The sequence below is a fragment of the Phalangium opilio genome, unplaced genomic scaffold (genome assembly GCF_054372755.1).
Source record: "Phalangium opilio isolate 3A_F unplaced genomic scaffold, DU_Popi_V2 ptg000060l_1, whole genome shotgun sequence".
Taxonomy (NCBI): domain Eukaryota; kingdom Metazoa; phylum Arthropoda; class Arachnida; order Opiliones; family Phalangiidae; genus Phalangium; species Phalangium opilio.
Window position 1 is genome coordinate 6,459,868 of NW_028324177.1, and position 24,791 is coordinate 6,484,658.

Here is a 24,791-nt window from a genome sequence, read left to right on the forward strand (position 1 = left end):
ATTTTTCAAAATTGAATAGCTACGAAAACTAGTTCAAGTAACATAACAGCGAGGCTCCGACGAGAATCGAACTCATGATCTCCTTTTTACGAGACAGGCGCTTTAACCACAAAGCCACGGGGCCCTTGCTTTGAAGCGATATGAATGCTGAATATTTCTGTAAATTAACTCATCGGAAGTTTTACCCCATTGTTTTAATTTAATAGCTACGAAAACTAGTTCAAGTAACATAACAGCGAGGCTCCGACGAGAATCGAACTCATGATCTCCTGTTTACGAGACAGGCGCTTTAACCACTAAGCCACGGGGCCCTTGCTTTGAAGCGATATGAATGCTGAATATTTCTGTAAATTAACTCATCGGAAGTTTTACCCCATTGTTTTAATTTTTCAAAATTTAACAGCTACGAAAACTAGTTCAAGTAACATAACAGCGAGGCTCCGACGAGAATCGAACTCATGATCTCCTGTTTACGAGACAGGCGCTTTAACCACTAAGCCACGGGGCCCTTGCTTGGAAGCGATATGAATGCTGTATATTTCTGTAAATTAACTCATCGGAAGTTTTACCCCATTGTTTTAATTTTTCAAAATTTAACAGCTTCGAAAACTAGTTCAAGTAACATAACAGCGAGGCTCCGACGAGAATCGAACTCATGATCTCCTGTTTACGAGACAGGCGCTTTAACCACTAAGCCACGGGGCCCTTGCTTTGAAGCGATATGAATGCTGAATATTTCTGTAAATTAACTCATCGGAAGTTTTACCCCATTGTTTTAATTTTTCAAAATTGAATAGCTACGAAAACTAGTTCAAGTAACATAACAGCGAGGCTCCGACGAGAATCGAACTCATGATCTCCTTTTTACGAGACAGGCGCTTTAACCACAAAGCCACGGGGCCCTTGCTTTGAAGCGATATGAATGCTGAATATTTCAGTAAATTAACTCATCGGAACTTTTACCCCATTGTTTTAATTTAATAGCTACGAAAACTAGTTCAAGTAACATAACAGCGAGGCTCCGACGAGAATCGAACTCATGATCTCCTGTTTACGAGACAGGCGCTTTAACCACTAAGCCACGGGGCCCTTGCTTTGAAGCGATATGAATGCTGAATATTTCTGTAAATTAACTCATCGGAAGTTTTACCCCATTGTTTTAATTTTTCAAAATTGAATAGCTACGAAAACTAGTTCAAGTAACATAACAGCGAGGCTCCGACGAGAATCGAACTCATGATCTCCTTTTTACGAGACAGGCGCTTTAACCACAAAGCCACGGGGCCCTTGCTTTGAAGCGATATGAATGCTGAATATTTCAGTAAATTAACTCATCGGAACTTTTACCCCATTGTTTTAATTTTTCAAAATTTAACAGCATCAAAAACTAGTTCAAGTAACATAACAGCGAGGCTCCGACGAGAACCGAACTCATGATCTCCTGTTTACTAGACAGGCGCTTTAACCACTAAGCCACGGAGCCCTTGCTTTGAAGCGATATGAATGCTGAATATTTCAGTAAATTAACTCATCGGAACTTTTACCCCATTGTTTTAATTTAATAGCTACGAAAACTAGTTCAAGTAACATAACAGCGAGGCTCCGACGAGAATCGAACTCATGATCTCCTGTTTACGAGACAGGCGCTTTAACCACTAAGCCACGGGGCCCTTGCTTTGAAGCGATATGAATGCTGAATATTTCTGTAAATTAACTCATCGGAAGTTTTACCCCATTGTTTTAATTTTTCAAAATTGAATAGCTACGAAAACTAGTTCAAGTAACATAACAGCGAGGCTCCGACGAGAATCGAACTCATGATCTCCTTTTTACGAGACAGGCGCTTTAACCACAAAGCCACGGGGCCCTTGCTTTGAAGCGATATGAATGCTGAATATTTCAGTAAATTAACTCATCGGAACTTTTACCCCATTGTTTTAATTTAATAGCTACGAAAACTAGTTCAAGTAACATAACAGCGAGGCTCCGACGAGAATCGAACTCATGATCTCCTGTTTACGAGACAGGCGCTTTAACCACTAAGCCACGGGGCCCTTGCTTTGAAGCGATATGAATGCTGAATATTTCTGTAAATTAACTCATCGGAAGTTTTACCCCATTGTTTTAATTTTTCAAAATTGAATAGCTACGAAAACTAGTTCAAGTAACATAACAGCGAGGCTCCGACGAGAATCGAAATCATGATCTCCTTTTTACGAGACAGGCGCTTTAACCACAAAGCCACGGGGCCCTTGCTTGGAAGCGATATGAATGCTGTATATTTCTGTAAATTAACTCATCGGAAGTTTTACCCCATTGTTTTAATTTTTCAAAATTTAACAGCTTCGAAAACTAGTTCAAGTAACATAACAGCGAGGCTCCGACGAGAATCGAACTCATGATCTCCTGTTTACGAGACAGGCGCTTTAACCACTAAGCCACGGGGCCCTTGCTTTGAAGCGATATGAATGCTGAATATTTCTGTAAATTAACTCATCGGAAGTTTTACCCCATTGTTTTAATTTTTCAAAATTGAATAGCTACGAAAACTAGTTCAAGTAACATAACAGCGAGGCTCCGACGAGAATCGAACTCATGATCTCCTTTTTACGAGACAGGCGCTTTAACCACAAAGCCACGGGGCCCTTGCTTTGAAGCGATATGAATGCTGAATATTTCAGTAAATTAACTCATCGAAACTTTTACCCCATTGTTTTAATTTAATAGCTACGAAAACTAGTTCAAGTAACATAACAGCGAGGCTCCGACGAGAATCGAACTCATGATCTCCTGTTTACGAGACAGGCGCTTTAACCACTAAGCCACGGGGCCCTTGCTTTGAAGCGATATGAATGCTGAATATTTCTGTAAATTAACTCATCGGAAGTTTTACCCCATTGTTTTAATTTTTCAAAATTGAATAGCTACGAAAACTAGTTCAAGTAACATAACAGCGAGGCTCCGACGAGAATCGAACTCATGATCTCCTTTTTACGAGACAGGCGCTTTAACCACAAAGCCACGGGGCCCTTGCTTTGAAGCGATATGAATGCTGAATATTTCAGTAAATTAACTCATCGGAACTTTTACCCCATTGTTTTAATTTTTCAAAATTTAACAGCATCGAAAACTAGTTCAAGTAACATAACAGCGAGGCTCCGACGAGAACCGAACTCATGATCTCCTGTTTACTAGACAGGCGCTTTAACCACTAAGCCACGGAGCCCTTGCTTTGAAGCGATATGAATGCTGAATATTTCAGTAAATTAACTCATCGGAACTTTTACCCCATTGTTTTAATTTAATAGCTACGAAAACTAGTTCAAGTAACATAACAGCGAGGCTCCGACGAGAATCGAACTCATGATCTCCTGTTTACGAGACAGGCGCTTTAACCACTAAGCCACGGGGCCCTTGCTTTGAAGCGATATGAATGCTGAATATTTCTGTAAATTAACTCATCGGAAGTTTTACCCCATTGTTTTAATTTTTCAAAATTGAATAGCTACGAAAACTAGTTCAAGTAACATAACAGCGAGGCTCCGACGAGAATCGAACTCATGATCTCCTTTTTACGAGACAGGCGCTTTAACCACAAAGCCACGGGGCCCTTGCTTTGAAGCGATATGAATGCTGAATATTTCAGTAAATTAACTCATCGGAACTTTTACCCCATTGTTTTAATTTAATAGCTACGAAAACTAGTTCAATTAACATAACAGCGAGGCTCCGACGAGAATCGAACTCATGATCTCCTGTTTACGAGACAGGCGCTTTAACCACTAAGCCACGGGGCCCTTGCTTTGAAGCGATATGAATGCTGAATATTTCTGTAAATTAACTCATCGGAAGTTTTACCCCATTGTTTTAATTTTTCAAAATTGAATAGCTACGAAAACTAGTTCAAGTAACATAACAGCGAGGCTCCGACGAGAATCGAACTCATGATCTCCTTTTTACGAGACAGGCGCTTTAACCACAAAGCCACGGGGCCCTTGCTTTGAAGCGATATGAATGCTGAATATTTCAGTAAATTAACTCATCGGAACTTTTACCCCATTGTTTTAATTTTTCAAAATTTAACAGCATCGAAAACTAGTTCATGTAACATAACAGCGAGGCTCCGACGAGAACCGAACTCATGATCTCCTGTTTACTAGACAGGCGCTTTAACCACTAAGCCACGGAGCCCTTGCTTTGAAGCGATATGAATGCTGAATATTTCAGTAAATTAACTCATCGGAACTTTTACCCCATTGTTTTAATTTAATAGCTACGAAAACTAGTTCAAGTAACATAACAGCGAGGCTCCGACGAGAATCGAACTCATGATCTCCTGTTTACGAGACAGGCGCTTTAACCACTAATCCACGGGGCCCTTGCTTTGAAGCGATATGAATGCTGAATATTTCTGTAAATTAACTCATCGGAAGTTTTACCCCATTGTTTTAATTTTTCAAAATTTAACAGCTACGAAAACTAGTTCAAGTAACATAACAGCGAGGCTCCGACGAGAATCGAACTCATGATCTCCTGTTTACGAGACAGGCGCTTTAACCACTAAGCCACGGGGCCCTTGCTTGGAAGCGATATGAATGCTGTATATTTCTGTAAATTAACTCATCGGAAGTTTTACCCCATTGTTTTAATTTTTCAAAATTTAACAGCTTCGAAAACTAGTTCAAGTAACATAACAGCGAGGCTCCGACGAGAATCGAACTCATGATCTCCTGTTTACGAGACAGGCGCTTTAACCACTAAGCCACGGGGCCCTTGCTATGAAGCGATATGAATGCTGAATATTTCTGTAAATTAACTCATCGGAAGTTTTACCCCATTGTTTTAATTTTTCAAAATTGAATAGCTACGAAAACTAGTTCAAGTAACATAACAGCGAGGCTCCGACGAGAATCGAACTCATGATCTCCTTTTTACGAGACAGGCGCTTTAACCACAAAGCCACGGGGCCCTTGCTTTGAAGCGATATGAATGCTGAATATTTCAGTAAATTAACTCATCGGAGCTTTTACCCCATTGTTTTAATTTAATAGCTACGAAAACTAGTTCAAGTAACATAACAGCGAGGCTCCGACGAGAATCGAACTCATGATCTCCTTTTTACGAGACAGGCGCTTTAACCACTAAGCCACGGGGCCCTTGCTTTGAAGCGATATGAATGCTGAATATTTCTGTAAATTAACTCATTGGAAGTTTTACCCCATTGTTTTAATTTTTCAAAATTTAACAGCTACGAAAACTAGTTCAAGTAACATAACAGCGAGGCTCCGACGAGAATCGAACTCATGATCTCCTGTTTACGAGACAGGCGCTTTAACCACAAAGCCACGGGGCCCTTGCTTTGAAGCGATATGAACGCTGAATATTTCAGTAAATTAACTCATCGGAACTTTTACCCCATTGTTTTAATTTTTCAAAATTTAACAGCATCGAAAACTAGTTCAAGTAACATAACAGCGAGGCTCCGACGAGAACCGAACTCATGATCTCCTGTTTACTAGACAGGCGCTTTAACCACTAAGCCACGGAGCCCTTGCTTTGAAGCGATATGAATGCTGAATATTTCAGTAAATTAACTCATCGGAACTTTTACCCCATTGTTTTAATTTAATAGCTACGAAAACTAGTTCAAGTAACATAACAGCGAGGCTCCGACGAGAATCGAACTCATGATCTCCTGTTTACGAGACAGGCGCTTTAACCACTAAGCCACGGGGCCCTTGCTTTGAAGCGATATGAATGCTGAATATTTCTGTAAATTAACTCATCGGAAGTTTTACCCCATTGTTTTAATTTTTCAAAATTGAATAGCCACGAAAACTAGTTCAAGTAACATAACAGCGAGGCTCCGACGAGAATCGAACTCATGATCTCCTTTTTACGAGACAGGCGCTTTAACCACAAAGCCACGGGGCCCTTGCTTTGAAGCGATATGAATGCTGAATATTTCAGTAAATTAACTCATCGGAACTTTTACCCCATTGTTTTAATTTTTCAAAATTTAACAGCATCGAAAACTAGTTCAAGTAACATAACAGCGAGGCTCCGACGAGAACCGAACTCATGATCTCCTGTTTACTAGACAGGCGCTTTAACCACTAAGCCACGGAGCCCTTGCTTTGAAGCGATATGAATGCTGAATATTTCAGTAAATTAACTCATCGGAACTTTTACCCCATTGTTTTAATTTAATAGCTACGAAAACTAGTTCAAGTAACATAACAGCGAGGCTCCGACGAGAATCGAACTCATGATCTCCTGTTTACGAGACAGGCGCTTTAACCACTAAGCCACGGGGCCCTTGCTTTGAAGCGATATGAATGCTGAATATTTCTGTAAATTAACTCTTCGGAAGTTTTACCCCATTGATTTAATTTTTCAAAATTTAACAGCTACGAAAACTAGTTCAAGTAACATAACAGCGAGGCTCCGACGAGAATCGAACTCATGATCTCCTGTTTACGAGACAGGCGCTTTAACCACTAAGCCACGGGGCCCTTGCTTTGAAGCGATATGAATGCTGAATATTTCTGTAAATTAACTCATCGGAAGTTTTACCCCATTGTTTTAATTTTTCAAAATTGAATAGCTACGAAAACTAATTCAAGTAACATAACAGCGAGGCTCCGACGAGAATCGAACTCATGATCTACTTTTTACGAGACAGGCGCTTTAACCGCAAAGCCACGGGGCCCTTGCTTTGAAGCGATATGAATGCTGAATATTTCAGTAAATTAACTCATCGGAACTTTTACCCCATTGTTTTAATTTTTCAAAATTTAACAGCATCGAAAACTAGTTCAAGTAACATAACAGCGAGGCTCCGACGAGAACCGAACTCATGATCTCCTGTTTACTAGACAGGCGCTTTAACCACTAAGCCACGGAGCCCTTGCTTTGAAGCGATATGAATGCTGAATATTTCAGTAAATTAACTCATCGGAACTTTTACCCCATTGTTTTAATTTAATAGCTACGAAAACTAGTTCAAGTAACATAACAGCGAGGCTCCGACGAGAATCGAACTCCTGATCTCCTTTTTACGAGACAGGCGCTTTAACCACTAAGCCACGGGGCCCTTGCTTTGAAGCGATATGAATGCTGAATATTTCTGTAAATTAACTCATCGGAAGTTTTACCCCATTGTTTTAATTTTTCAAAATTGAATAGCTACGAAAACTAGTTCAAGTAACATAACAGCGAGGCTCCGACGAGAATCGAACTCATGATCTCCTTTTTACGAGACAGGCGCTTTAACCACAAAGCCACGGGGCCCTTGCTTTGAAGCGATATGAATGCTGAATATTTCAGTAAATTAACTCATCGGAACTTTTACCCCATTGTTTTAATTTTTCAAAATTTAACAGCATCGAAAACTAGTTCAAGTAACATAACAGCGAGGCTCCGACGAGAACCGAACTCATGATCTCCTGTTTACGAGACAGGCGCTTTAACCACTAAGCCACGGGGCCCTTGCTTTGAAGCGATATGAATGCTGAATATTTCTGTAAATTAACTCATCGGAAGTTTTACCCCATTGTTTTAATTTTTCAAAATTGAATAGCTACGAAAACTAATTCAAGTAACATAACAGCGAGGCTCCGACGAGAACCGAACTCATGATCTCCTGTTTACTAGACAGGCGCTTTAACCACTAAGCCACGGAGCCCTTGCTTTGAAGCGATATGAATGCTGAATATTTCAGTAAATTAACTCATCGGAACTTTTACCCCATTGTTTTAATTTAATAGCTACGAAAACTAGTTCAAGTAACATAACAGCGAGGCTCCGACGAGAATCGAACTCCTGATCTCCTTTTTACGAGACAGGCGCTTTAACCACTAAGCCACGGGGCCCTTGCTTTGAAGCGATATGAATGCTGAATATTTCTGTAAATTAACTCATCGGAAGTTTTACCCCATTGTTTTAATTTTTCAAAATTTAACAGCTACGAAAACTAGTTCAAGTAACATAACAGCGAGGCTCCGACGAGAATCGAACTCATGATCTCCTGTTTACGAGACAGGCGCTTTAACCACTAAGCCACGGGGCCCTTGCTTTGAAGCGATATGAATGCTGAATATTTCTGTAAATTAACTCATCGGAAGTTTTACCCCATTGTTTTAATTTTTCAAAATTGAATAGCTACGAAAACTAGTTCAAGTAACATAACAGCGAGGCTCCGACGAGAATCGAACTCATGATCTCCTTTTTACGAGACAGGCGCTTTAACCACAAAGCCACGGGGCCCTTGCTTTGAAGCGATATGAATGCTGAATATTTCAGTAAATTAACTCATCGGAACTTTTACCCCATTGTTTTAATTTTTCAAAATTTAACAGCATCGAAAACTAGTTCAAGTAACATAACAGCGAGGCTCCGACGAGAACCGAACTCATGATCTCCTGTTTACTAGACAGGCGCTTTAACCCGAGGGGCTAGCCACTAGGCGAAAAAGTGTACAAGTGATTTCAGATTTCAAGTGATTTCAAATGACTTCAAGCGATTTCAATTGACTTCATGCGATTTCAAATGACTTCAAGCGAGTTCAAAGATTTCCAATGATTTCAATCTGATTTCCAATGAATTCAATTTGATTTCAAATTAATTCAATTTGATTTCAAATTAATTCAATTTGATTTCAAATTAATTCAATTTGATTTCCAAAGAATTCATGTAATTTCATATGAATTCAAACTGATTTCCAATGAGTTCAAACTGATTTCTAATCATTTCATAGAATTAATATGAATTCAATCTGATTTCCAAGGATTTCATATGAATTCAATCTGATTTCAAAGGATTTCATATGAATTCAATCTGATTTCCAAGGATTTCATATCTGATATCCAAGGATTTCATATGAATTCAATCCGATTTCCAAGGATTTCATATGAATTCAATCTGATTTCATATGAGTTAATAATAATTCAATCTGATTTCCAAGGATTTCATATGAATTCAATCTGATTTCCAAGGATTTCATATGAATTCAATCTAAATTTTTATGAAATCACAAGAATTCTAAGGAAATCACAAGAATTATGAGGAAATCACAAGAATTCTGAGGAAATCACAAGAATTACAAGGAAATCACAAGAATTACAAGGCAATCACATGTATTACAAGGAAATCACAAGAATTCTGAGGAAATCACAAGAATTCTGAGGAAATCACAAGAATTCTGAGGAAATCACAAGAATTCTGAGGAAATCACAAGAATTCTGAGGAAATCACAAGAATTACAAGGAAATCACATAGGCCTATTCCAAATTAAATTAAAATTGCAATTATATAAATAATTTCGCTCGTTTAGTTGTAATCACAGCAATTTCTCTTTTATTTAATGTGCGACAGACATAGTTCAAGTATAATTATCAGCTTCTCATACATTAACTAAGCGTATTCGTTGTTCCGGTCTGGGAACTGGTTATTTTTTCGCTCGCCTTCCGGAAGATTTAGATTTTTGCGAACGGATTTTTGCTAAAATATTTAAAACCTCCTTGTTTAGAACCATGCGATTGTTGACGATATCAGGTCTGGGGATGGTGTACAGACTGTTAAAGAAGTCTTTGCGCGTTGCGTTTTTCGCACATATTTTACTATTATTCAAAAACTATTAGAGCTAGCGCTCTGGAATAAAGTGCGTTATAAAAGTTTTGCATTTATCTTTCATATTTTACCCGTTCCAAAGTTGTCCTTTGCATACTTATACCGGAAACCGGAAATGTCAAAATTATCAACTTTGAAAATATTGATTTCTCGAGGATATAAATGCGATTTTCGGATTCCTTGGGGTCGATTCATAATTGAAAGTGTTCACCAAATTCAATTCCGATGAATAGGTCACGAGTAATCAGCCTTTATTCAAAATCTGGCAAACTTGGTTAGAGTGGCGATAATTCATCATCGAGTATCGAATCTTTGTCGTAATAATGCTTGTTAGATGTTATGGCACCTTATGCGTATATATATGATTGGTCTTGTGGCGCAAACTTTGAAACAAATCAGACGTTCATTAAAGGGATGGTGAAGTGGAAAATAAAGTAATTTTTTATTGATTCTTCTATAAGACCGATCTGCATAGTGAAACCTCCAGGAAATAAAACCGAACGATTTTTAAACTACGATTAGTTTGAAATTTCATGGATAATTTTAAATAGGGATCTCCGACCAATCGCGTAGCGCCCCGCCTTTTTATCAACAATTTTCTCTTGGAACGCTCCGTGTTGAATCAATTTATGGCGAGATTTGAAAAAAATTGCACGATGTGACAATTGTGGCGCGAGACATGGAACGTGCCACGAGAATTTTGTTAACAAAAAGGCACGGCGTTACGCGATTGGTCGGAGGTCCTTATTTAAAATTATTCTTAAAATCTTAGCCTAATTTGAATATTAAAATCAATGAGAGGTATTTCCTAAATTTTTCATTATACAGACTGGTCTTATAATTAGTAGAAGAATCGATAAATAAAATCACTTAATTTTCCACTTCACCCTCTCTTGATTTCCACTTCACCCTCTCTTGATTTCCACTTCACCCTCTCTTGAAGAGAAAACTCGCGTCTTTTGAAGAGGAGAAGCGGTTTGAAAATATTGTTATTTGGGCCATGATATCATAATATTTAGAACTCATATTAGTTACGTCTGGGTCTTCAGCCCGACTCATTGCAGCCTAGTGAAAATCTCATTCATGATGGCGTATGCGCTGCACGAGATGCCTTCAAACAGAAACATTCGACTGTTCCATACATGGAACAACTTCAGAGGAGATGGGTTCTATGCTAGGAACATCCGCTACGCGATTGAGCTTCGCTAAACGGAGCCTTGGGTTGCCCATAGCCTCCCGCGTTTAGCGCAAATGTGAGGCCATTGAAAGATCTTTATTTTAGAAACAGGAATAGGGAACATAGTAATGTGGGGCGAGTCAAAGTCCCGGACCCCCTTCCTCGGGACGGTGGGATATGAAAGAAGAGGCTGGTCATAGCGACAAAGGTAAAAAGGAATTACGTATTTTTCGCCGTCCCAGTAAGCAACGTCATAAAAACCTAGGCTGCGTTCAGTAACGCTCAACGAAGGCTCCGTTGAATGCGCATTTGCCACTGAACGATTTTCGGAACTTCCGGTTTGACGTCACGATTGTAAGCGAATAGGCATCGAAGTCATCGGTTATAAGAGCCGATAACTTCGTTGAGCAACGCAATTTGTGACGTAGCAGCAATGGCGGAAAATTATCTCCCTGAAGGATTTTGAGGAGTTAATTTGATGAATAATTTCGGAAATATTTATAAAATCGGTGTAGCAGCGATTGAATGCGATAGAGTAATGCCTGGAAAGTATTTTATGAAATTTTTTCGACTATATCTATGAAGCTTAAAAAGTTATTGGGTTTTAAAGCTTAAGCCTTGGCTAAGTTACTAGTCAGAGTTTTCTCTTATTTTGGTTAGCAGGCCCTCGAATATCCATTTCCATGAACAGTAAGCAGACGACGCAACGCAAAGTTTGCAAAAACGTTCAGTAGCCTAATACGTCACATGACGTCACGTTGATCAACGGAGCTCAACGCGTTTGGTCTCCGTTGAGCGTTACTGAACGCACCCCTAGTTTAAGTGAGCCAATCTGAAATTTTAAACTTTTTATTACGTGTTGGAGGGAGTGGCTCTATACTGGGCTATGAGTCGGACTGAATTAAACGCTAACCGTTCTCTATTCCTATCTCTAAAATTAAGTCTATCTCTGTTGAGGCTTAATAATAAAGCCGACCGCAACCAAAGCATGGGCAAAGGCGTATTTCACAACTGACGTTCAAATAGAAAAGCCTAAAAATTAAATGAAAAAAAAAATGAATGCCGGTAAGAATGATCACAACCGAAAATAACAGCTAACAGCTAAAACGAACCCGAACTTGAAGTTGGTCTCTCTGTGCTGCTGGTCTGCTACTCCTTTCGTTTATTTTCTATGGCAAAAATACTAACTTTGGGAGGTATTGGGGATATTAGGCCATTTTGTGTTTTAAGACTTTTATTGTGTAGGAAAGAAAACGACCCTGTTTAAAGAAACTTTGGATAATTTTTAATATTTAGTTAAAAGTTGAAATTTATTTATAAAATTTGGAGGAAAATTTTCAAATAACAAGACTTCCTTTGAGTTTCAAATCGAAGAATGTTCGTGTGCTTTATTGAACAAATTTTTACAAAAAAGACAGTCACTTTCAGTTTCAATTGTTGCTTTTATTGGACATCCCCTAGCCGTTAAAGGAATAATAAAGCAGAAAATAGAGTGATTTTTTGATCGATTTTTCTTATTATAAGACCATTATATGCACAGTGAAACATCCAGGAAATACAGTCTCCGAATGATTTTAAAATTCAAATTAGGTTCAGATTTTAAAGATAATTTGAAATAAGCACCACTGACTAATAGCTTAACGCCATGCCTTCTTGTTATCAAAGTTTCCGTTGCACGCTCTTGCGCCACGATAGTCATATCGCAAGCAACTTTTATTAAATCTCGCGATAAATTTCATTCGGCGTGGAGCGCGCCACGAGAATTTTGTCAATAGGAAGGCAGGGCGTTACGCGATGGGTCGGAGGTCATTATTTCAAATTTTCCGTAAAATCTGAACCTAATTTGAATCATTCGGATATATTTCCTGGATGTTTCACTATGCAGAACGGTCTTATAATTAGTAGAAGAATCGATAAAAAATTATTTGGTTTTTCATTTCACCCTCCCATTAAACACATTCTCAATCGTATTCTAAAAGACAGACATAAACTCTAATGAAATTAGGAGGTAAAGCATTGTAATATTAAAAATAGAGATCCGCCCTGTTCGCTGGTATGTTTTTCTCCGTATGAGTAACCAGCCCACGTCGTGACCGGTATTAATATTAATAACTAACTTAAAACATTGTTTTAGTGTATGGTTTCAGGCTCAGCAGGACAATTGCCCAGCCCATACGTCCAGATTCCTTGCAAGATTTCTGGAGAACGAAGGAATTGACGCTTAGGATTGGCCCGCACTCTCGCCCGACTTGAACCCGATTTAGCGTTTATGTCTGTCATTTAATAAAAGATTAAAAATGTGTTTAAGGGCTAAGGGAGGTTAAGTAAAATATATGGCTACAATTGAAACTGAAAGTGACAGTCTTGTTTGTAATAAATAGTTCAAGAACGCAGACGGTATTTCCTGGATGTTTCACTATGCAAAATGGTCTTATAATTAGAAGAAGAATAGTAAAAAGATCACTTTATTGTCCTCTTCATCCTCCCTTTGAGGGCTAGGGGATGTCCAATAAAATATCAAGCATAATTAAAGCTGAAAGTGACTGTCTTGTTTGTATTAAATAGTTCAATAAAGCACACGAGCACTCTTCAATTTGAAACTCGAAGGAAGTCTTGTTATTTGAAAATTTTCGTCCAAATTTTATAAATATTTTTCAACTTTTAACTAGTTATCAATAATGATATTAATAGTTATCCAAAATTTCTTTAAAAAGGCTAGTTTTCTTTCCTACACAATAAAAGTCTTAAAACACAAAATGGCCTAATATCCCAATACCTCCCAAAGTTAGTATTTTTGCCATAGAAAATAAACGAAAGGAGTAGCAGACCAGCAGCGCAGAGAGACCAACTTCAAGTGTTTACCGTTCGGGTTCGTTTTAGCTGTTAGCTGTTATTTTTAGTTATGATCATTGTTACTGGCATTCGTTTTGTTTTTTTTTTCATTTAATTTTTACATTTTGCCATCGGTAGCTTTGAACGTCAGTTGTGAAATACGCCTTTGCCCATTTTTGGTTGCGGTCGGCTTTATTATAAAGCCTCAACAGAGAAAGATTTAATTTTAGAGGTAGGAATAGAGAACGGTTAGCGTTTAATTCAGTCCGACTCTGAGCCCAGTATAGAGCCCCTCCCTCCAACAGGTAATAAAAAGTTTAAATTTTCAGATTGGCTCACTTAAACTAGTTTTTTATGACGTTATTCCTTTTAACTTTTGTCGCTTTGACACGCCTCTTCTTTCATACCCCTCCTTTCCGTGGAAGAGGGTCCGGGAATTTGACGCGCTCCTAGATTACTCTATTCTCTATTCCCACTTCTAAAATTAAATCTATCCCTGGCCTCACATTTGCGATAAACGCGGGAGGCTATAGCCAACCTCAGGCTCCGTTTAGCGAAGCTCAATCGGGTAGCGAACATTCCTAGCATAGAAGCCCTCTCCTCTGAAGTTGTTTCTTATTTGGAATAGTCGAATATGTCTATTTGAAGGGATCTCGTGAAGCGCAAACGCCATCATGAATGAGATTATCTCTAGGCTGCAATGAATCGGGCTGAAGACCTAGACGTAATTAATATGAGTTCTAAATATTGTGATATCATGGCCCAAATAACAAAATTTTCCAACCGCTTCTCCTCTTCAAAAGACGCTAGTTTTCTCTTAAAGGGAGTGGGAAGTGGAAAATAAAGTGATTTTTTTTATTGATTCTTCTACCAGTATGCATAATGAAAAATTCAGGAAATACCTCCCATTGATTTTAATATTCAAATTAGGTTAAGATTTTAAGAATAATTTCAAAAAAGGAACTCCGACCAATCCCGTAACGCCGTGCCTTTGCGTTACCAAATTTTCGTGGCACACTCCATGTCTCGCGCCACAATTGTCACATCGTGCAATTTTTTTCAAGTCTCGCGATAAATTTATTCAACACGGAGCGTGCCAAGAGAAAATTGTTAATAAAAAGGCGGGGCGCTACGCGATTGGTCGGAGATCCCTATTTAAAATTATCCATGAAATTTCAAACTAATTGTCGTTTAAAAATCGTTCGGTGTTATTTCCTGGATGTTTCACGATGCAGATTGGTCTTATAGAAGAATTAACAAAAATTACTTTATTTTCCACTTCACCATCCCTTTAATGAACGTCTGATTTGTTTCAAAGTATTGCGCAAAAAGACCAATCATATATATAGGCATAAAGTGTCATAACATCTAACAAGCATTATTACGACAAAGATTCGATACTCGATTATGAATTATCGCCAATCTAACCAAGTTTGCGAGATTTTGAATAAAGGCTGATTACTCGTGACCTATTCATCCGAATTGAATTTGGTGAACACTTTTCAAATATGAATCGACCCCAAGGATTCCGAAAATCGCATTTATATCCTCGAGAATCCAATATTTTCGAAGTTGATAATTTTGACATTTCCGGTTTCCGGTATAAGTATGCAAAGGACAACTTTGGAACGGGTAAAATATGAAAGAGAAATGCAAAACGTTTATAACGCACTTTATTCCAGAGCGCTAGCTTGAATAGTTTTTGAAATATAGTAAAATATGTGCGAAAAACGCAACGCGCAAAGACTTTTTTAACAGTCTGTACAAGGACTAGTTCATTACAAAGACTTACAGTAAATAAAACAAACAAAACCCCTTATGTTGAATAAAGAAGGGAGCAGTTTCGTTATTGAAAACTGCATATAAAATTTGGTAAAAGCGTGTAATGCCGAGAAACACGTCTTCGTAGTAGAAACCGGAATGTTTGTTAATTTGCACAAATCTCTTGATGGGCTGCTTAATATTGACGACGATGATACGAACTTAACCTCGCCAAACGGTACTATGAAACAGTATTCAAATATCTAGACCGAAATGAAGTCGCAAATAAAGATGTTTTGGCCATTTTATTTCCGTTAGATGCAATGAACAGATCTGGTAAACATTGGTTATTGGGGCTAATTAATTTTGAAAGAAAAATGATTTGCGTTTTAGATGGAATGCACACAAACCCATCTCAAAGCACGTAAAAACGCTCATTAATTTTGTTATTCTTACTTATCACACTAATAACTTGCCTCTCGAGCGAGAAAATTGGTCCTTACAAGTCTGTTATGACTGTCCTACCCAGTCTTTATCTTACAACGACTGTGGTGTTTTTGTATTGTACTACTTCTTCTCATTTTTGAAAGGTGAAAGGACTGTCTTGCCAAAACTTAGTTTACACGGTAGGAAATGGGCATTTTTGTTAATTCATTAATATTACCGTCGAAAACGGCAAAAAATTAGACCTAAATATGCAAAGAACGAAAGAAATATTTCAGTACCAAAGAGTGAATCGATTGCCTTGAAACTATGGAAAAATATGCCTCTAAAATTCGGACAAACAGAAGATGAAATTAGTACATGGCTAAGAAAGTATATCAACCAAAACGACACTTAATGTGGTGCATTTATTTGCCCTGGATTTGATAATACAATGCATTGTGTTATGAGCGTCATGTGCCGCAATAGGTACCACGATGCGTGTGAAATAACCCTAATTACTCTAACCAAACTTATTACGAATGTCAGCAGTGCATTCTCGGAAAATTCTAGATTTACAATAAAATAATCTGTCCTAAAACCTTAATGAAAATTAATTGAATACAGTTAAAAACCTCGAAGCGTTAAATAAGTCTTTAGAACACACATTAAATTAAATATCCAAAAAGCTCGATGCAGTGATAGTAAAAATTAAGCTGAACCTTCTACCTACGTGGAAACGTTAATCAATACTCATTTGGTCTTAGAAGGAAAGCAATGGTAAGAAATGAAAACCAGATGCTCAAGACCCTTATTAAAGCCACATCATTCCTATAATCCAGCTATGATTAGGTAAACTATTCCGTTGAAAAGACGCGACTCGTCGAGTTAAAATTTTAAAATTAACCTCTCGATGCGCTACGCTTTCTTCAATGAATTTATTTCTGTTACGACTGTAATTGTGCGACACAAACAGGAAAAACACGCTATGTTTAACAGTGCTAAAATGATTACCTGTAACACTTATCATAAATAACGTCAGTATTTGTGGGGGAGCGGGAGTAATTGGAATTCAGAACCGGATGATTACCGACTGAAATATAATCGTCCGTTGGGGAGACGGAGAAAAAGACGATATCTATTTAAAAAAAAGAACAAAAAGGAAATTTATTAAAAATAACTAAAAATTAATTGCTACGTTAATGGAGTTTGTATTTCCCGTTAACTCGCAATCAAAATTATTAACCCGTAATTTTGGAATGAAAATATGGAACGACCACATAGGTACAGTACCAAAAAGTGCGTTTTCTCTTTTTCGAGAGTGAAAAGTGTCAAAGAACATGGGGTCTACAACGCTTAGATTCGGAGGTACGGGCCCCCAAACATTGTCCCCCAAAACGTGAAAAATGTCACAAATGTGGAGTAAGACATATAAGCTTGGTCATCTTGTTTAGAGAATTCCAATACCCTCAAATCTTAGAATTCTAATGAGCCATTTTCTAGCAAAGGCTTATTATTAAATGTAGAATTGTGCAAGGACTGGTCAATAAAAGTTGGTTCAAAGTGACGAACAAAGAAGTGTTTCCAGTTAATGTATCATTTATTCGTACATGTACAAAGCTAGCAGCAGTTTTGGAGGTATTGTTCAAAATGCCCACCATTAGCATTAACGCAAACATGGGCCCGTCTAACGAACGATTCTTGGACATAATGAAAGATGCCTGGTGTGTTTCGGATTGTTTCACACCCTTCAAATATTCGTTGTCGCAAGTGGTCCACATCACGGACTTCACTCTTGTACACCCAGTCCTTGAGATGACCCCAAAAGTAGAAATCACACGGATTCAAATCGCGAGATCTCGCCGGCCAATCCACCTCAAAGGAAATGTAGCATCGAGATGTTCTCAAACAATACGGCTGAAGCGTGGTTGTGTCACGTAGCAATGCTAACAGTATGTCCTGAAGTAGTTGCGGTAAAGTCTCTCTTAAAAACTCGAGATATGCCTCTCCATTTAGTCTGGGTGGTAGAAAATGAGGCCCTAATTAATGTGAGCCAACAATTCCGCACCACACATTTAAACTAAATTGAACTAACAGTTGTTGCTTGACACTTTTCACTCAGTTTGACCCAAAGAACACACCCTTTAATTTATGACATGCTTATCAGAAACACCCTGTATATATAATATTATTCCTAAACGTAATTGTCTATTTAGTATACTTGTTATCGCTTTTAAGTAACATGTGATATTTCAATTTGTTTTGGTTACATTTCTTAATATTAATTTTTAAATGTTTTGATAAAGAAAATTACAAATTTCAAGAAATAAAAGTATAGATCTTTAATATAAGTATCTCAAATTTAAATATAGAAGTGTGATAATTAAAAATACTTCAAATGAAAATGAATAAGGATATTAATATGAATGGTTGTATGCCAAGTGTTGAATAATACAAAGAGCATCCCTAAAATTCTAAAATCTAAAAATTAAAATTAAGCCTAAAATAAAAATTACGCCTAAAATTCAAAACATAATATAAAAATTACGTTTAAATTTCTAGTAAAAATTTAAATTAAGAAACTCAATTTAGTTAAAAAATAGGCCTTAAAAAACATGCTAGTACAAAAATAAGTCTAGAATTAAGAAAAAACCCCAAGGATTCAAAACAAGATACTACAAAAATATTTTTAAACTAGGCAGAAAAACATGTTATTGTAAAGAATTTTTACAACAACAGGGAAAGGCAGGCTCGCAAATACCCAAGAAAGCTCATAGCTGATTGGTAGTCTTTTATCAACCATGCTCGCAATACCCCAAAAAGCTCGCACATTATAGGTCAAAGCTTTCGAGCGTGCCCCTCACTAAAAACTTATAAAAGGTCCCCCTTTTTCCGTTTAAAAAACACAATTTTTCTTCAATTCACATTGGATACAATTTTTCTGCAGTCCATAAATCCCAATTTTCGGACGAGGTAAGACTCAATTATTGTCAAAGTCTTTACCAATTTAGTGAAATTCAGTTACTTTATGAAATAAAGTTAGTTTTTTTAATAAGTTTAAACTAAAATCGCATCAATTATTTCAAATTATCGTGCTTCAATTTACGCAATTTAAATTCAATTAAGGACGTACGTTTCAATTCGACTTAGTATTTTGTTTCAGTCCGGAATACTGATATCAACGTAACGCGCCTAGCTCTCCCACAATTAAATTACACTACGGAAAATTGTTACACGGTGCAATTATTACACATCGTGTTATTTCTTTCTGGTACTCGCGTACCGGAATACCGATAGTTTCATGGTTCTGAAACCCGGGAACTTGAACTTTTAGATAAATTGATAAGTTCCGAACAATTACTTCAATTAAACTCAATTAAAATTAAGCGCGTAAAATGGCGGGAAGCGAGAACACTGCTTCAAAGAATGGAGCTAGCAGCGGACAAACAAACCGGAACTTACTTAAACTCGCGAAAGCTTTAAGGAAAAGTATCCGAACCGCGGCAACAATTAAAATTAATCAAATTGACGCTATGATGATCGCGCCAGAAACATCAGAGGAACAATTGGAAGACGCTCTAGACGCTATCATACAAGAAGAGGACGCAAATCGACGCCAAGATCGAAGCCCTAATCATCGACCCGATGAGATGGAGAAAGAAACCACTGACACAATTAACTACAAGGAGAAAATTGGAACCATAAAATCAGCTTTAGCCCGGAAAATTAGAAAAGCAGCACCGGCAGCATCAGGATCAACAATCGGCAGCCTCGTCCAGAACATCGCATCACCATCCAACGCTGGATCAAACATAACCCAAGAACGACCGGAAGTTCGCCTACCAGAACTAACCATCCCACTATTTACCGGAAACCACGAGGAGTGGAACAATTTTTGGGCAAGATTTCGTACCACAGTGGACTTTAATCCCCGCTTAACTAAGGTAGAAAAATATATTTATTTAATTCGATATTTAAAGGCGACGCGTTACAAACCGTCAAAGGCCTATTCGAGACGGACGCCTCTTTCAATGAAGCCGTAAGATTATTAACTAATAAATTCTCGCTGGATGGTTTAGATTTACATTAATATATGAATAAACTCAAAGAAATTCAGCCCGTGCATGATTCGAAAAATTTAAAAGCTTTGCGAAATTTGTTAGATTCATGTTAGATCAGTTTTCGTAGTCTCGAGATCTTGGGGATAGACGTAAAAGAGAAAGCGTCCTTTATTGTCCTAGTATATTATTGGGCTGTTCGATACTACTCGATGCCAACTTGGTATAGAGTACTTCAGGCTTTAGATTCCAGTATCGAGTACCGTTTTTGGGATCCGATACTGGTATCGAGTACTTTCGAAAAATCCGAAGCATCGAGTACTTTATCCCCCTATCTTTCTCCCCTGGAATCGAAGGAACGTTTCTTTTTGAAACTTGCGGCCAATCATTTGCTTTATATTTTAACACGTGAATGTTTCCCTCGTCGACATAGTTTAGTCTCTATACTCCATCCCTAGAGTAGACTGACGTCAGACGTAGCTTCTTCAACCATAGCCCATTCGATCGCGCACAAAACGACGCAACCTGCTCGTGCTATAGAATCCCGATAAAAGAATTGGATTTACATATATAAGCGCGACTTTTGAAGACAATTCGGAGTAACCGAAAATTAATATTAAGTTCTATAGGAGGAGGTATGTTTTTTGGCCAGTTCCTTCGTCCTATTGATACAAATGACCTGAAATTTAACTTAGACGCGTTTCGACGTGTTTTATTATACTTAAAAGGATTCTAGCTTTCAGAAAATTTATGTGAATAGCATTAACTAAACTTAAATCACATCTTAAAAATTAGATTAAATAAATTTAAATTAAATGTTAAAATATTGCAGCAATGCTTTTCCAAGAAATAAAAACTAATTACAAAGCTTATTATAATTAAATACGCAAAATCTATCATAGGTGGCGCTTTAAAAAACATACTCGATACTTTGGGTATCGAGTATTTTTTTCTCCGATACCGATACCCGGTATCGAGTACAATATTCAGTACTCGATACCGGTATCGATACCAAAAATCTTCGATACTCCCAGCCCTAGTATATTAGAATGTTTACCAGATGATATTAGAACCGATTAATGTGTTAGTCGAAAACCTTCGAGAAGCAATTTCAATTGGGATGCTAATGAATTTCGTGAGGGATCAAATTGAGAGCAGGGAAATGGCAGCAGTTCTCGGTGAAAAAAATCATAAAACCATTTCTAAATTTGAGGAACAATTTAAACCTCGCAACAATTTCAATTCAAATTCTAATAGTAGAGATAGGGATAGGCAAAGGCACACGACCACGGCAAGGGCCTTTGGAACCAGGGTCAACAAAATAAATCAAAATAAAGGGTTCTGCATTTTTTGCAAAAGCAAAGATCATGGGTCCCTAGATTGCGAAATAAAGATTCCAGGTCAAGTACGGCCCATTTACCAACATTAAGGCTCAAGCCGTATTTTGAAGCCCAACATTCCACTCAATTAAGGTCAGATTGTAGTAGTTGAGAGTCCGCGTGCGTATATATTAATTATGAAAGTTTAGTATCATGATGCGAAAAGTAGAATCTGAGAGTACTTGACCGTGTCTGGCATAAAGTTGATAAAGATTATGAATAGAAGGGCCTCGAGAACTGAGCCTTGGTTAACTCCTCGTTCAATTGGTACCCAATCGGAATGTACTCCGCTAAGGGTCATTCGATCTGAAGGGCTCTGCAAATAGTTTTGAAGCCAATCTAATGCGAGACCCGATATGCCAGCTTTATTAAACGCGTCTACCGAGTTAGCATGGGGGATAGAGTCAAAGGCCTTAGAGAGATCAGTGTAGATAACATCCACATACCACATTGTGTCCTTCACCTAGCCAAGTTGTCCATTGGTTCATAGCTAGAAGGTTTTGTAAGAAACCCGTGTTGGGCTCATGTGAAGAAGTTGCTACATTATAGATGGTGGTGTATTTGGCGATTGACAATTATCTCCGGTACTTTGGGGATTTGATTTAAGGAGCTGATAGGCCTGTATTTACACTTCGATTTTTTTATAATTTACAAATATTATTATTGTTTTTTTCAACCAATAATAGTAATTTTTATTTTTTTAACAAATGTTCATTTCTTCTTTGTTTTTTTTTTCAACATTTGATTGTATATTGCATTCATTTCTTTAATGTTGGCATTCTTTTTTTTCATGTTTTCTTTTCCTTTTTTCTGTGTAAGTTAACAAATTTTAATTTCACAAATTACAGATATGTTAAAGCTATGAAAATGAAATCGAAATACCCTTTGGGGTCCCAGATAAGAGAGTATAGCAGCCTGTATACGCCACTTTCCAAGATGTCGTATACATGTATGCATCTAGCCGAGGTAGAACATCTCCCCTACTTACCCGCGTTTACGCTGCTGGTTGGGGGGGGGGGCTTTCGGATTTTACTACCCCACCTTTTCTCTCTTCCTTCTCGGTTGTGTTGTGTCGTAGGAGGGGGGGGGTATTTCAAGGAGTTGGGTGTGTACGACGATTGTCGCGTCCACTGGTGATAGCGGGAGATCTTGTCTATTATTACGATTCCTGATGAAAGCGCGAAATTTGAATTTATTTTTTCGTGTATTGTTATGACTTGGTGAAGGCGCTCAGTATCCATAGTGGTATTATTTTGGTATATCTTTAGGATATTGTGTACAGTTAGGGTATAATTTACGTGTAATTCTATAGGTTCTGTAGGCCCTTTCTACACACACCCTTCCCATAATGTTATTATTTACATGGACTTGAGGTCTCCATGTATGCCTTTGTTTCTATTATATTAAAGAACCAATTTTAATTGAGATAAGGTATACATAGTTTATTGAAAATTAAGCTACGACGCTGTTCTAGGTGTACTTCTTTTGTGTTTGGTTGCCAAGTTACAGGGTTGAACCAATAATACAATTTAATATCATAAAAGGGGAATTACGACATTTATTACACAATTTTGTTGTAGATTAACAAGTATAATTACAGAAAATTTGTTAAAATAAACAAGTACTACTGTAAAACCTCATCAGAAAATTACACTAGTTTTGATACGATTAGGGAGAATAAGTACGATACTAATTGACTAAAATACAAAAGCTTATGCTACTGTAGATCCTGAAAAATATAGGCTTAGGCTATTGTAGGCTTATTCTATGGTAGATCGTGGTAGGTTTATGCTATACTAGATCTTGAAAGATAGGTTTTTGCTAGGCTTATTCTATGGTAGATCGTGAAAGATATGCTTATGCTAGATTATTCCATGGTAGATTTGGGTAGGTTTATGTTATATTAGATCTTGAAAGATAGGTTTATGCTAGGTTTATTCTTAGTAAATGCTGAAAAATATAGTCTTATGCTAGGTTATTCTATGGTAGATCCTGAAAAAGATAGGCTTATGCTAGGTTATTCTATGTTAGATCCTGAATGATTGGTCTATGCTACGTTATTCTATGATAGATCCTGAAACACTGGCTTATGTTAGGTTATTCTAGTTGTATAGGCGGAAGAATCAGAGTTTGTATTAGGTTTAGAACATTGAACACTACTGAAATACGCAAGAATACTGATTAAAATATTAGCATTTATGTAATACCATCTGAAAAACACCAATTTTACCATGCACCAGTGACTTATTAGAAATTAATACCGATTTTTTATAGCTGACTACTACTAAAATACACATGAATATTGACTAAAATACCGGCACTAATATAATACTACCTAAAAACACCAATTTAACCCTGCACAAGTGGTTTATTAGAAACTATACTGAACTTCATACGAATAATACTAAACTACAAGCGATTTATATAGAATACATGCAGACGTTATAGCTGATTAATGACTAAAATACACATGAACATTGATTTGGATTGATCCATATTACTATCTTAAAACCCCAATTTATTAGAAATAAATACTGAACTTCATACGAATACTACTGAAATACAAATGAATATTGATTGAAATACGGGCATTTATACAATACTACCTAAAAATCACTAATGTTACCATGTACATAAGGCTTATCATAAACTAATACTGAATTTCATACTAATAATACTAAACTACAAGAGATTTGTATAAAATGCATGCAAAAGTTATATAAAATGCATGCAAAAGTTATAGCTGGCTAAAATACACCTGAATATTGATTAAAATACTCACATTTTTATAATACTATCTTAAAACCCCAATTTTACCCTGCACTTATTAGAAACTGATACTGAATTTCATACGAGTAATACTAAACTACAAGGGATTTATATAAAATACATGCAAAAGTTAGAGCTGAATACTGCTTAAAATACACATGAATATTGATTAAAATACTAGCATTTATATAGCACCACCTAAAAAAATCACGGTGTGCCGTGTCTGAGGGGGTGGGAGTTGTGTAGCGGAGGAGATACATGATTTCTTACTAGCCTTTTCACCAACCTTTTAGTCCAGAATTCGGAATTGAAATTACTCTCCAAAGCTTCCAAAATCCTCTTTCACCCAACCACCAGGTGTAAGTTATATGACATTAAGGGGGAGGAGGAGGTCGAACTTGGTTCATAACAAAGGAATTTATCCCCATCTGTTTCTATTTATATGTAAACACGTAAAGGGCTTAGGGGGGGCGTGGCAGTGCCACTAGATTCCTTGCATTGCTATCGATGTAATTTATTTTTCTTTAATTGGACCCACCAGGTTTTATGACATTAAAAGGTAGTGAACGTTTATACCCATCTATTTTTTACTATACGTAAACATATCCAGGCATGGGCTTTGGGGGGAGGGTCGAACCATTTGTATTGAATCAATGGAATTTATATTTGGAGTGATTTATAACTCACACAAATGTGTTATGTCCAAGTTTATGTCATTGAGCGGGGCGGTAACACATCCTACAATGGGGTTCAAACATTTAA

At 37.3% G+C, this 24,791-nt stretch overlaps 27 non-coding genes across 27 annotated transcripts; all 27 read right to left on the reverse strand.

The window, feature by feature from the left end:
• Positions 1 to 238: 238 nt before the first annotated feature.
• Positions 239 to 311, reverse strand: TRNAT-CGU (transfer RNA threonine (anticodon CGU)). Its single transcript has one exon. It is a non-coding gene; the product is annotated as a tRNA-Thr (tRNA).
• Positions 312 to 435: 124 nt separating this feature from the next.
• TRNAT-CGU (transfer RNA threonine (anticodon CGU)) lies at positions 436 to 508 on the reverse strand. Its single transcript has one exon. It is a non-coding gene; the product is annotated as a tRNA-Thr (tRNA).
• A 124-nt stretch (positions 509 to 632) lies between these two features.
• TRNAT-CGU (transfer RNA threonine (anticodon CGU)) lies at positions 633 to 705 on the reverse strand. Its single transcript has one exon. It is a non-coding gene; the product is annotated as a tRNA-Thr (tRNA).
• Positions 706 to 1,016: 311 nt separating this feature from the next.
• Positions 1,017 to 1,089, reverse strand: TRNAT-CGU (transfer RNA threonine (anticodon CGU)). The gene has a single exon. It is a non-coding gene; the product is annotated as a tRNA-Thr (tRNA).
• A 321-nt stretch (positions 1,090 to 1,410) lies between these two features.
• Positions 1,411 to 1,483, reverse strand: TRNAT-AGU (transfer RNA threonine (anticodon AGU)). Its single transcript has one exon. It is a non-coding gene; the product is annotated as a tRNA-Thr (tRNA).
• A 114-nt stretch (positions 1,484 to 1,597) lies between these two features.
• TRNAT-CGU (transfer RNA threonine (anticodon CGU)) lies at positions 1,598 to 1,670 on the reverse strand. Its single transcript has one exon. It is a non-coding gene; the product is annotated as a tRNA-Thr (tRNA).
• A 311-nt stretch (positions 1,671 to 1,981) lies between these two features.
• Positions 1,982 to 2,054, reverse strand: TRNAT-CGU (transfer RNA threonine (anticodon CGU)). Its single transcript has one exon. It is a non-coding gene; the product is annotated as a tRNA-Thr (tRNA).
• A 321-nt stretch (positions 2,055 to 2,375) lies between these two features.
• Positions 2,376 to 2,448, reverse strand: TRNAT-CGU (transfer RNA threonine (anticodon CGU)). Its single transcript has one exon. It is a non-coding gene; the product is annotated as a tRNA-Thr (tRNA).
• Positions 2,449 to 2,759: 311 nt separating this feature from the next.
• On the reverse strand, positions 2,760 to 2,832 carry TRNAT-CGU (transfer RNA threonine (anticodon CGU)). Its single transcript has one exon. It is a non-coding gene; the product is annotated as a tRNA-Thr (tRNA).
• Positions 2,833 to 3,153: 321 nt separating this feature from the next.
• Positions 3,154 to 3,226, reverse strand: TRNAT-AGU (transfer RNA threonine (anticodon AGU)). Its single transcript has one exon. It is a non-coding gene; the product is annotated as a tRNA-Thr (tRNA).
• A 114-nt stretch (positions 3,227 to 3,340) lies between these two features.
• TRNAT-CGU (transfer RNA threonine (anticodon CGU)) lies at positions 3,341 to 3,413 on the reverse strand. Its single transcript has one exon. It is a non-coding gene; the product is annotated as a tRNA-Thr (tRNA).
• A 311-nt stretch (positions 3,414 to 3,724) lies between these two features.
• TRNAT-CGU (transfer RNA threonine (anticodon CGU)) lies at positions 3,725 to 3,797 on the reverse strand. Its single transcript has one exon. It is a non-coding gene; the product is annotated as a tRNA-Thr (tRNA).
• Positions 3,798 to 4,118: 321 nt separating this feature from the next.
• Positions 4,119 to 4,191, reverse strand: TRNAT-AGU (transfer RNA threonine (anticodon AGU)). The gene has a single exon. It is a non-coding gene; the product is annotated as a tRNA-Thr (tRNA).
• Positions 4,192 to 4,305: 114 nt separating this feature from the next.
• On the reverse strand, positions 4,306 to 4,378 carry TRNAT-CGU (transfer RNA threonine (anticodon CGU)). The gene has a single exon. It is a non-coding gene; the product is annotated as a tRNA-Thr (tRNA).
• Positions 4,379 to 4,502: 124 nt separating this feature from the next.
• TRNAT-CGU (transfer RNA threonine (anticodon CGU)) lies at positions 4,503 to 4,575 on the reverse strand. The gene has a single exon. It is a non-coding gene; the product is annotated as a tRNA-Thr (tRNA).
• Positions 4,576 to 4,699: 124 nt separating this feature from the next.
• Positions 4,700 to 4,772, reverse strand: TRNAT-CGU (transfer RNA threonine (anticodon CGU)). The gene has a single exon. It is a non-coding gene; the product is annotated as a tRNA-Thr (tRNA).
• Positions 4,773 to 5,083: 311 nt separating this feature from the next.
• TRNAT-CGU (transfer RNA threonine (anticodon CGU)) lies at positions 5,084 to 5,156 on the reverse strand. Its single transcript has one exon. It is a non-coding gene; the product is annotated as a tRNA-Thr (tRNA).
• A 124-nt stretch (positions 5,157 to 5,280) lies between these two features.
• Positions 5,281 to 5,353, reverse strand: TRNAT-CGU (transfer RNA threonine (anticodon CGU)). Its single transcript has one exon. It is a non-coding gene; the product is annotated as a tRNA-Thr (tRNA).
• Positions 5,354 to 5,477: 124 nt separating this feature from the next.
• TRNAT-AGU (transfer RNA threonine (anticodon AGU)) lies at positions 5,478 to 5,550 on the reverse strand. The gene has a single exon. It is a non-coding gene; the product is annotated as a tRNA-Thr (tRNA).
• Positions 5,551 to 5,664: 114 nt separating this feature from the next.
• Positions 5,665 to 5,737, reverse strand: TRNAT-CGU (transfer RNA threonine (anticodon CGU)). Its single transcript has one exon. It is a non-coding gene; the product is annotated as a tRNA-Thr (tRNA).
• Positions 5,738 to 6,058: 321 nt separating this feature from the next.
• Positions 6,059 to 6,131, reverse strand: TRNAT-AGU (transfer RNA threonine (anticodon AGU)). Its single transcript has one exon. It is a non-coding gene; the product is annotated as a tRNA-Thr (tRNA).
• A 114-nt stretch (positions 6,132 to 6,245) lies between these two features.
• On the reverse strand, positions 6,246 to 6,318 carry TRNAT-CGU (transfer RNA threonine (anticodon CGU)). The gene has a single exon. It is a non-coding gene; the product is annotated as a tRNA-Thr (tRNA).
• A 124-nt stretch (positions 6,319 to 6,442) lies between these two features.
• TRNAT-CGU (transfer RNA threonine (anticodon CGU)) lies at positions 6,443 to 6,515 on the reverse strand. The gene has a single exon. It is a non-coding gene; the product is annotated as a tRNA-Thr (tRNA).
• A 321-nt stretch (positions 6,516 to 6,836) lies between these two features.
• Positions 6,837 to 6,909, reverse strand: TRNAT-AGU (transfer RNA threonine (anticodon AGU)). The gene has a single exon. It is a non-coding gene; the product is annotated as a tRNA-Thr (tRNA).
• Positions 6,910 to 7,417: 508 nt separating this feature from the next.
• Positions 7,418 to 7,490, reverse strand: TRNAT-CGU (transfer RNA threonine (anticodon CGU)). Its single transcript has one exon. It is a non-coding gene; the product is annotated as a tRNA-Thr (tRNA).
• Positions 7,491 to 7,614: 124 nt separating this feature from the next.
• TRNAT-AGU (transfer RNA threonine (anticodon AGU)) lies at positions 7,615 to 7,687 on the reverse strand. Its single transcript has one exon. It is a non-coding gene; the product is annotated as a tRNA-Thr (tRNA).
• A 311-nt stretch (positions 7,688 to 7,998) lies between these two features.
• TRNAT-CGU (transfer RNA threonine (anticodon CGU)) lies at positions 7,999 to 8,071 on the reverse strand. The gene has a single exon. It is a non-coding gene; the product is annotated as a tRNA-Thr (tRNA).
• Positions 8,072 to 24,791: the final 16,720 nt, after the last annotated feature.